The sequence below is a fragment of the Mirounga angustirostris genome, unplaced genomic scaffold, assembly GCF_029215605.1.
Source record: "Mirounga angustirostris isolate CCGP_5_RB_7025 unplaced genomic scaffold, mMirAng1.0.hap1 SCAF_17, whole genome shotgun sequence".
NCBI lineage: Eukaryota > Metazoa > Chordata > Mammalia > Carnivora > Phocidae > Mirounga > Mirounga angustirostris.
In genome coordinates, this window is record NW_026991725.1 from 1,218,292 (window position 1) to 1,228,268 (window position 9,977).

Sequence of the window (9,977 nt, forward strand, 5' to 3'; positions counted from 1 at the left end):
CTGTAAGTACATTCTTGGAAGTTTTAAAATTATAATAAAGTGAGAAGACACAATTTACCAATAGCAGGAATGAAAAAGGGGATATAATTACAGACTCTGCAGATATCAAAGAGATAATAAGGGAATATTATGAAAGACTCTACACACAGAAATTTGACAGCTTAGATGAAATGGACCAGTTCCTCTAAAAGCAGAAACTATTCCAATTCACCCAATGTGAAATAAACAATTCAAATAACCCTATTAAGGATATTGAATTTATAATTGCCAAAGTTCAATCCAAAGTGGTCTTTGATCTACTTTGAGTTGATTTTTACATATACTGTAAGGTAAGGGTCCAATTCAATTCTTTTGTACATGGATATCCAGTTTTCCCAGCACCATTTGTTGAAAAGACTGTCCTTTCCACATTGCAGGATCTTGGCACCCACACTGAAGAGTAACTGACCATACATGCAAAAGTTTATTTCTGGGTTCTTTCTTCTGTTTCACTGATCCATGTGTCTGTCCTTATGCCAGTTTCACAGGGTTTTGATTACTGTAGCTTTGTATTAAGTTTTGACATTATGAAATGCAAGTCCTCTAACTTTGCTCTTCTTTTTTGGCTACTTGGGGTCCCTTCAGATGCCACATGAATTTTAAAATGGGTTTTTCTATTTCTGCAAAAACAATAAAGCAGCATATGAAAAGATAGTCGAGGTAACTACATCAGAGAAATGCAAATCAAAACCACAATGAGATATCATCTCATATCTATTAGGACAGCTGATATAAAAAAATAGAAAATAATAAGTGTTGCCAAGAATGTGGAGAAATTGGAAACTGAAACCCTTACACCCTATTGGTGAGGGGTTGTAAAATGGTGCAACCACTGTGGAAAACAGTGAGGTGGCTCTTTAAGAAATTAAATATAGGGGCGCGTGGGTGGCTCAGCTGGTTAAGTGCCTGCCCTCCGCTGGGGTCATGATCTCAGGGTCCTGGAATTGAGCCCCGGATGGGCTCCCCGCTCAGCACGGGAGTATGCTTCTCCCTCTCCCTCTGCCTTTGCTCCTCCCATAACTCGTCCTCTCTCTTCTTGAGAAAGAGAGAGAGAGAGCATGAAAGTGGGGTGAGAGGCAGAGGGAGAAGCAGACTCCCCACTGAGCAGAGAGCCCAACGCGGGGCTCGATCCTGGGACTCGGGGATCATGACCTGAGCCAAAGGCAGACGTTTAACTGACTGAGCCACCCAGGTGCCCCAATAAATAAAATCTTTTTTAAAAAGATTGAAAATAGACCTTCTATGTGATCCAGTAATCCTACTTTTGGGTATCTGAAAGAATTGAAAGCATGGTCTTGAAGAGATATTTGCTATGTTCATAGCAGCATTACTCACAATAGCCAAGAGGTGGAAGCAACCCAAATGTCCATGGATGGTTGGATGAATAAAGAGAATGTAATATATACATACAATGACATATTATTCAGGCTTAAAAAAGGAAGGAAATCCTGTCACGTACTACAACACGGATGAAACTTGAGAACATTGTGCTAAGTAAAATAAACCAATCACAAGAACACAAATACGGTATGATTCCACTTATATGAGCTATCTAAAGTAGCCACAATTATAAAAACAGAAAGTAGAATGACGGTTACCAGGAACTGGGGAGAAGGAGAAAAAGAGAATAGTTCTTTAATGGGTATATCAGTTTTGCAAAATGAAAAAGTTCTGGGGATCTATTTCAGAACAACACAAATGTACTTAACACTTCTGAACTATATACTTGAAAATGGTTATGTTATGTGTTTTTTTACCACAATAAAAATATTAGCATGTAAAATTTTTTAAGTACATTAAAATAATAACACTATGACCAAGAATGATTTATTCTAGGAACTATAGGATTTTTTGACATTTGAAAATGTATTAATATAATTCATAATACTATTTTAACTAAGGAGAAAACCTATTTGATCACGCCAATGGATGAACAAAAAAGCCTTTAATAAAATTCAACAAACTAACCCAATGAAATCTCCTACTTGAATAACAGGGTACTTCCTTAGCATGATAAAGAATGTCAGAAACCAACAGCCAATATTAATTGCAAAATATTAAACACATTACCGCTGAAGTCAGGAACAAGGCAAGGGTATCTTCTCTCTCTCTCTCTTTTTTTAAAGATTTTATTTATTTATTTGACAAAGAGAGAGCACAAGCAGGAGAAGCGGCAGAGGCAGAGGGAGAAGGAGAAGCAGACTCCCCACTGAGCAGGGAGCCCAATGTGGGGCTTGATCCCAGGACCCTGAGATCGTGACCTGAGCTGAAGACAAGAGCTGGACGTGTAACTGACTGAACCACCCAGGCGCCCCTATACATGGATTTTAAAAAATAAAATTGGGATCATAGTATATTATTATCCTACAACATATTTTCTACACTTAGCAAAATAGCATGGACTGAGTTCTGGGTTGCTACCAGCAATCTACCTTATTCTTTTCAATGGCTGCATAGTATTTCATAGTATAAATGTACCATAATTTACCTAACTATATCCTACTGATGAATTTTAAGTGGTTTTAATTTTTTTACTATTAAAAAAGTGCTTCAATGAATCCCTTTATACACACATCTTAGTTCACTTGTGAAAGATAGTGTTTTAGAATTGAAATTGCTAGGTCAAAAGATACGCAATTTAAGATTTTTCACAGATATTCTCAAATTATCCTTCAAAATACATACCAGCTTATAGGATTTGAGAGCATCCATCTATGCATATTCTCAGCAACAAAGATAAATTATGAAATCTTGCAACTTTTGCCCATCTGGTCAATAAAAGAAAAAAAGTCATGGATGTGAGGGTGATCTGGCTGAGACATCTGTCACCCCATTGATCGCCAGGCTTGATTCAGTTGATCTGGCTAGCTAGAAAAGTGTCTCCTTCGTCCCTCACTGCACCATGTGCGTCTCTCCCGAAGCTGTGGGCTTGGTTGAAGAAGTTGACCTTCCCCATTCTTCAGTCTGGGGTATAGGAGTAGCTGCACTCCTCTGCTAGAACCTCCAAACAAGCTCTCAAGGTCCATTTGTAGGAAAATGTAGGAGAAAGACTCCAGACATATCCAATGAGGTGCTATATGTAGCAGTCAGGCTTTGTTTAAAAGAAAAAAGTCATTATTTGTAGATCATATGATCACTTACCTGGAAAAAAACAACAAAATTAACTAAGTAAACCTTGGGGTTTAAAAAAAATTTTTTTTTTTTTAAAGATTTTATTTATTTATTTGAGACAGGGAGAATGAGAGACAGAGAGCATAAGAGGGAGGAGGGTCAGAGGGAGAAGCAGACTCCCTGCCAAGCAGGGAGCCCGATGCGGGACTCAATCCCGGGACTCCAGGATCATGACCTGAGCCGAAGGCAGTCGCTTAACCAACTGAGCCACCCAGGCGCCCCCCCAAAAATTTTTTTTTAAGATTATTTATTTATTTATTTGAGAGAGAGAGAGAGACCATGAGCACAAGCAAGGGGAGCGCCAGGTAGAGGGAGAAGCAGGCTCCCACTGAGCAAGGAGCCAGATACATGGCTTGATCCCAGGACCCTGGGATCCTAACCTAACCCAGAAGCCTAACCGACTGAGCCACCTAGGAGCCCCTAAAAAAATTTTTTTTAAGTTTTATTTATTTAAGTAATCACTACACCTAACATGGGTCTGGAATTCACAACTCCCGAGGTCAAGAGTCGCATGCTCTTCCAACTGAGCCAGCCAGGCGCCCCTTAACTAAGTAAAGTTTAGACTGGAGAGCTGGATGTGTGTGAAGGAAAACACTCTCATACCCGGAGGATGTATACAATACATTGTACTCTGGAAGGAATTTTTCAGTATGAGTCAAAAACAGTAAAATATGCATCACTTCTGATCGAGCAATCAAAATCCAGGATTTCTTTCCAAGGGAAATAAGGAAAGATGCAAAGACTTAGCTACAGTAATTTTTACTGAAGCTTGTTTTATAGCTATGAAAAATTGAAAACTACCTAAATGTCCAACAAGGGACTAGTTAAATAAATAATGGTTCATTCATACAGTTGCACACAACGCATCCATTAGTAGTTATATTGTAGATTAAAGTTTGTTGACAATTTCATATTTTTATATTAGCTCAATGAATATCACAAAACAGCATATCAGTATGATACCAATATAAATATATATGGATACTTTTAAATTACCCATCAAATTAATTTTGGTCAAATTTAGTCTGTCTGAAGGTAAATTATTTGTGAAGTCCAAGCCAAATCCAATCAATCCAAATGTACATCAATCCAAATGTAATCTTAGCACCTGACATCCCAGTTAAGTTACCAGGAGTGGATGCAAATATAAACCTCAGAAATAATCCTGACATAAAAATAATACTCATTCTGGGACCTTACAATGAGACTTCTTAATGAAATTAAGGGCTATTTGAATAACTCTCTGTTTGTTTACAAAGATCACAAGCTTTGCCAGGGTATCTCAGAATTGTTTTAAGTGCCCCTGGGGACTCTGGGAACCCTGGAAACCCCATATTGCGCCTGTCATTTAGATGCTTATCCACTGGTTGGAATAATCCAAACAAGATGCTTTCAGCCAAACATTGCAATGTCCCCAGCAAAAAGGAGGGCCAGTGTTTGCTCTGTGACAATTCACTGTTTTCCCAAACCATGAATCAGCCCCATTGTCCCACCCGCTTCTTTGCATCATTCATTTTGTTCATCGGAGTTAATGGCAAAGGCAGGAACATGGCAAAAAAAACACAAAAAAAACCCAAAAAACCTAAGACTGTGGGCAAGAAGGAGAACACGAGGAGGCCACAGTATTTAATTCTGCTTGTAAAGAAAGAGTCAGGATTTCACAGAGGCTGCTTCAGAAAAATGGCTAGAAATGTGTCAGAAGGCTAATTTCACAGAGAGCATCTAATTTACAAAATAATACTTGGCAGTTGATCAGCATTTTTAATCCCAAGGTAAAGGGGTCTCCAAATGTAAATGCATAAAAATTTTCTGGGCACTACATCATGTCAGACTTTTCTTTCCTTCCTCTGCTGGCTTCCCTCCCACCTTACTTTTTTTCTTGCTCCTCCTCCCTGCTCCTTTCCAGTTGGAAAGAGATAATACTCTACATTGTCTCACTGTACAAGCTGATGTTCACTGAGTTGGCCCAAACCTTTCATGCAATTTATTTTAGAATATAAGGGGAGGAAATGTTCTCTCCCAGTTACAGCACCCATAGCCCCAGAAGTCAGCCATATTTTTAAATCCCCATAAACCACTTCAAGGTCATGTCTTTCTACTCCATGATAATTCAATTTACCTCTATTGTACTAGTTAGGACTCCTTGGTTATAAGTAGCTTAAGAAAAAAGGGGCAACTTTTAAAGGATGGAGAGGTGCTTTCACAGCTCCAAAGGACCGGTGTGCAGGGAAGCCATTGAAATGGTTCGAAACCAGAAATATAAAGCAATCTTGAATCCCTACTTCTCCCTCGTTACTTCATTCTTTCTCTCTCTGCGTATCTGCTTTTATTTCTCTTCTGATTCACCTGATAAGCAGAATATGGCTGTTGGGTACCTCCCAGTTCATAGGTTAAAATTCCAGCCAACTGCAGACTGATGATCCGTTTCTCAGTTTAATCCTAAAGTCCCCCAAAGAAAAATCTAATCATCACCCTGAGTGATGTGTCCACCTCTCGTACAAAGAGTCATGGCTGGGAGGCAGAGTCAGGTGGTAGCAAAATGGCTCCCAAGAGCCCACACCAATGATGTGACATATGACTGTGCTTCCCAAAGAAAGGGGGATGTCTAGTTGCCTGAAGAAATGACCAAAATCATAAACCAAATCAGTTTGTTGCTTTGATATTTGGACTATTTGGTTACTGATTTTTTTTCCTTTTTTAAGATTTTATTTATTTGCGAGAGAGAGAATGAGAGACAGAGAGCATGAGAGGGAGGAGGGTCAGAGGGAGAAGCAGACTCCCTGCTGAGCAGGGAGCCTGATGTGGGACTCGATCCCGGGACTCCAGGATCATGACCTGAGCTGAAGGCAGTTGCTTAACCAACTGAGTCACCCAGGCGCCCTGGTTACTGATTTTTTTCTTGCTGAAGCTCAGTAATATTCTAAAGAAAAGATTTCTGATTGCATCTTTACAGGATAAAGTTTGCATGACTATGACCAGTTCATTCTAAAGAAAAGATTTCTGATTGCATCTTTACAGAATAAAGTTTGCATGACTATGACTAGTTCACATAGCAGGGTTGAGATATGTCACCCCTTCTTATGGGTAATTTAAATGACCATCCTTATACCAAATCTCTTAGCCTTTCCAGTTTTCAAGGACTGATAAACTCAAAATTAAGCAGTGAGCATTGACTTTTGCTTCCAGTGCTCCTGAGTAAGGGGCAGATCTATGGGAATATCTTACATCTTGGGAAAGGCAGCTCAATGTTTATAGATTGTCAATAATGTATTGAACATAGCACCAAAAGCTTTGTCATCTTGGCCAAACACTCAGCTCCTCTGGGTCTCTTCCCTGTAAATAGGAGGAACAATATTGTTATTCCTACCTCATAGGGTTCTTTGTGGGTCCAAATGAGATTATATAATCAGAAGTACTTCATGAACTATAAAGAATAGTACAAGTGTACCACCTGTATATCCCAAGCCTCACTTGACTTTAGTACAAATGAGTAAAAGAGCTTTTATATACAACATAATATGAAAGTTAAGAATAGGTTGGTTTCTGACGCCTGGGTGGCTCAGTCGGTTAAGCGTCTGCCTTCGGCTCAGGTCATGATCCCAGGGTCCTGGGATCGAGTCCCACATCGGGCTCCTTGCTCAGAAGGGAGTCTGCTTCTCCCTCTGCCTTCCGCTCCCCCACTTGTGCTCTCTCTCTCTCTTTCTCTCTGTGTCTCTCTTTCAGACAAATAAATAAATAAAATCTTAAAAAAAGAAAGAATAGGTTGGTTTCAACAAATGGTGCTGGAACAATTGGACATCAATATGCCAAAAAAAAAAAAAAAAGAACCTTAATACATATCTTGTACCATATAAAAAATGAACTTGAAATAAATCATAGACAGGGGCACCTGGGTGGCTCAGTAGGTTAAGCATCTGCCTCCAGCTCAGGTCATGATCCCAGGGGATCGAGCCCCACATCGGGCTCCATGCTCAATGGAGAGTCTTCTTCTCCCTCTGCTCCTCTACCCCTCATCCGCACTCATGCACACACACTCTCTCTCAAATAAATAAAATCCTTTAAAAAAAAAACAACACTGTAGGGCGCCTGGGTGGCTCAGTCGTTAAGCAGCTGCCTTTAGCTCAGGTCATGATCCCGGGGTCCTGGAATCGAGCCCTGCGTCGGGCTCCCTTCTCCCTCTCCCACTCCCCCTGCTTGTGTTCCTGCTCTTGCTGTCTCTGTCTCTGTCAAATAAATAAATAAAAATCTTTAAAAAAAAAAAAAAAACCCACTGTATGTTAAAAAAAAAAGAAAGAAAGAAATCATAGACCTAAATGTAAACCTAAAACTATAAGCCTTCTGGAATAAAATAAAGGACAAAATATTTGTGATTTAAGGTTAGGCAAAAATTTGTAAATAAGGAACAAAACGTGGGGCACCTCGGAGTCGGTTAAGCAACCAATTCTTGGTTTTGGCTCAGGTCATGATCCCAGGGTCTTGGGATTGAGCCCCACATTGAGCTTCGTGCTCGGTGCAGAGTCTGCTTGTCCCTCTCCCTTTGCCTGCTGCTCCCCCACCCCCACTCTCTCTCTCTCTTTTTGGAATAAATAAATAAAATCTTTAGAAAAAGAAACAAAAGCATGAACTATAAAATTTAAAAATTGATAAATTAGGCTCATTAAAATGAAAACTTCTGCTCTTAAGGAGACACTGTTAAGAAAACGAAAAGACAAGGGGCGCCTGGGTGGCTCAGTTGGTTGAGTGTCTGCCTTTGACTCAGGTCATGATCTCAGGGTCCTAGGATCGAGCCCTGAGTTGGGCTCCCTGTTCAGCAGGTAGTCTGCTTCTCCTTCTGTCTCTGCTCCTCCCCCTCGCTTGTGCTCACTCACTCTCTCTCTCAAAATAAATAAATAAAATCTTAAAAAAAAAAAAAAAGAAAACGAAAAGACAAGACACAGAATGGAAGAAAATATTTGCAAAACACACATCTGATAAAAGATATGTATCCAGAATATATAAAGAACTCCAGTACTCAATAATATGAAAACAACCCAACTCAAAAATGGGCAAAAATTTGAAAAGACACTTCACCAAGTAAGGTGGTAAGTAAGCATATAGAAAAATTTCAACATCATTAGCCTTTAGGGATATGAAAAATGAAAATTATAATGAAATGCCACATCACATACCTATAAGAATGGCTAAAATAAAAATAAACAAATTGACGATACCAAATGTTATAGAGGATACTGAACAACTGAAACTCTTTTTTTTTTTTTTTAAGATTTTTATTTATTTGACAGAGAGAGACACAGCGGGAGAGGGAGAAGCAGGCTTCCCGCTGAGCAGGGAGCCCGATGCGGGGCTCGATCCCAGGACCCTGGGATCATGACCTGAGCCGAAGGCAGACGCTTAACGACTGAGCCACCCAGGCGCCCCAACAACTGAAACTCTTATACGTGCTGGTGGGAATGCAAAAATGGTAGTTTCTTGCAAAATAGATAGGCCATTTAAAGTAGTTAAGCATACATTACCGTATAACCCAGAAATCCTACTCTGGGGTATTTATTTGGAGATATTAAAGCACATGTGTACACAGAGAGCTGTATGCAAATGTCTGTAGCATTCATAATTGCCAAAACCTGAAAACAAACCAAGTGTCCATCTATCGGTGAATGAATAAACACAAGTGGTATATCCATGCAACGGAATACCATTCACCGATTAAAAGGAGCAAATTATTGATACACTGACATAGATGAATCTCCAAAAAACTCTACTGAATGAAAGAAGCCAGGCTCCAGTGATGCCATTTGTTTGACATTCTGGAAAAGTCAAAAGTATAGGGATAGAAATCAGATCAGCAGTTGCCAGGTGTGTGAGTTTGGGATGAACTACAAAGGGGTCTTTTGGGGGTAGTAGAACTGTTCTATATCTTGATTGTGGTGGTAGTGATGTGATCCATGTGTTGGAAAGAACTCATAAAATTGTATGCCTAAAAATTGAATTTTATTGAATGTAAATTATTCTTTAATAAACCTGAATTTTAGGAAAGAACAAGTATGGCAGTTTCTCAAAAAGTTAAATATAGGGTGCCTGGGTGGCTCAATCGTTCAAGTGTCTGACTCTTGGTTTCAGCTCAGATCATGATCTCAGGTTCATGGGATAGAGCCCTGCATGGGGATCTGAGCTCAGCAGGGAATCTGCTTCTCTCCCTCTGCCCCTCCCCTTGCTCACATACTCTCTCTCTCTCTCTCAGATAAAAATGAACAAGTCTTTTAAAAAAAAGTTAAACATAGAATTAGCATATGGGGGCGCCTGGGTGGTGGCTCAGTCGGTTAAGCGACTGCCTTCGGCTCAGGTCATGATCCTGGAGTCCCGGGATCGAGTCCCGCATCGGGTTCCCTGCTCGGCAGGGAGTCTGCTTCTCCCTCTGACCCTCCTCCCTCTCATGCTGTCTGTCTCTCATTCTCTCTGTCTCAAATAAATAAATAAAATCTTTAAAAAATAAATAAATAAATAAAGCACTTAGTACACGTAGTGAACATTCATTAAGATGTTATGTTTAAAAAAACTAAAAATACAACTACCAGGGCGCCTGGGTGGCTCAGTCCATTAAGCGTCTGGCTCTTGATCTCAGCTCAAGTCTTGATCTGAGGGTCGTGAGTTCAGGCCCCACATTGTGCTCCACGCTGGGCATGGAGCCTACTTAAAAAAAAGAAAAAAAAAAAAACCAGAACTACCATACAATCCAGTAATCCCACTTCTGGGTATATATCTAAAGGAAA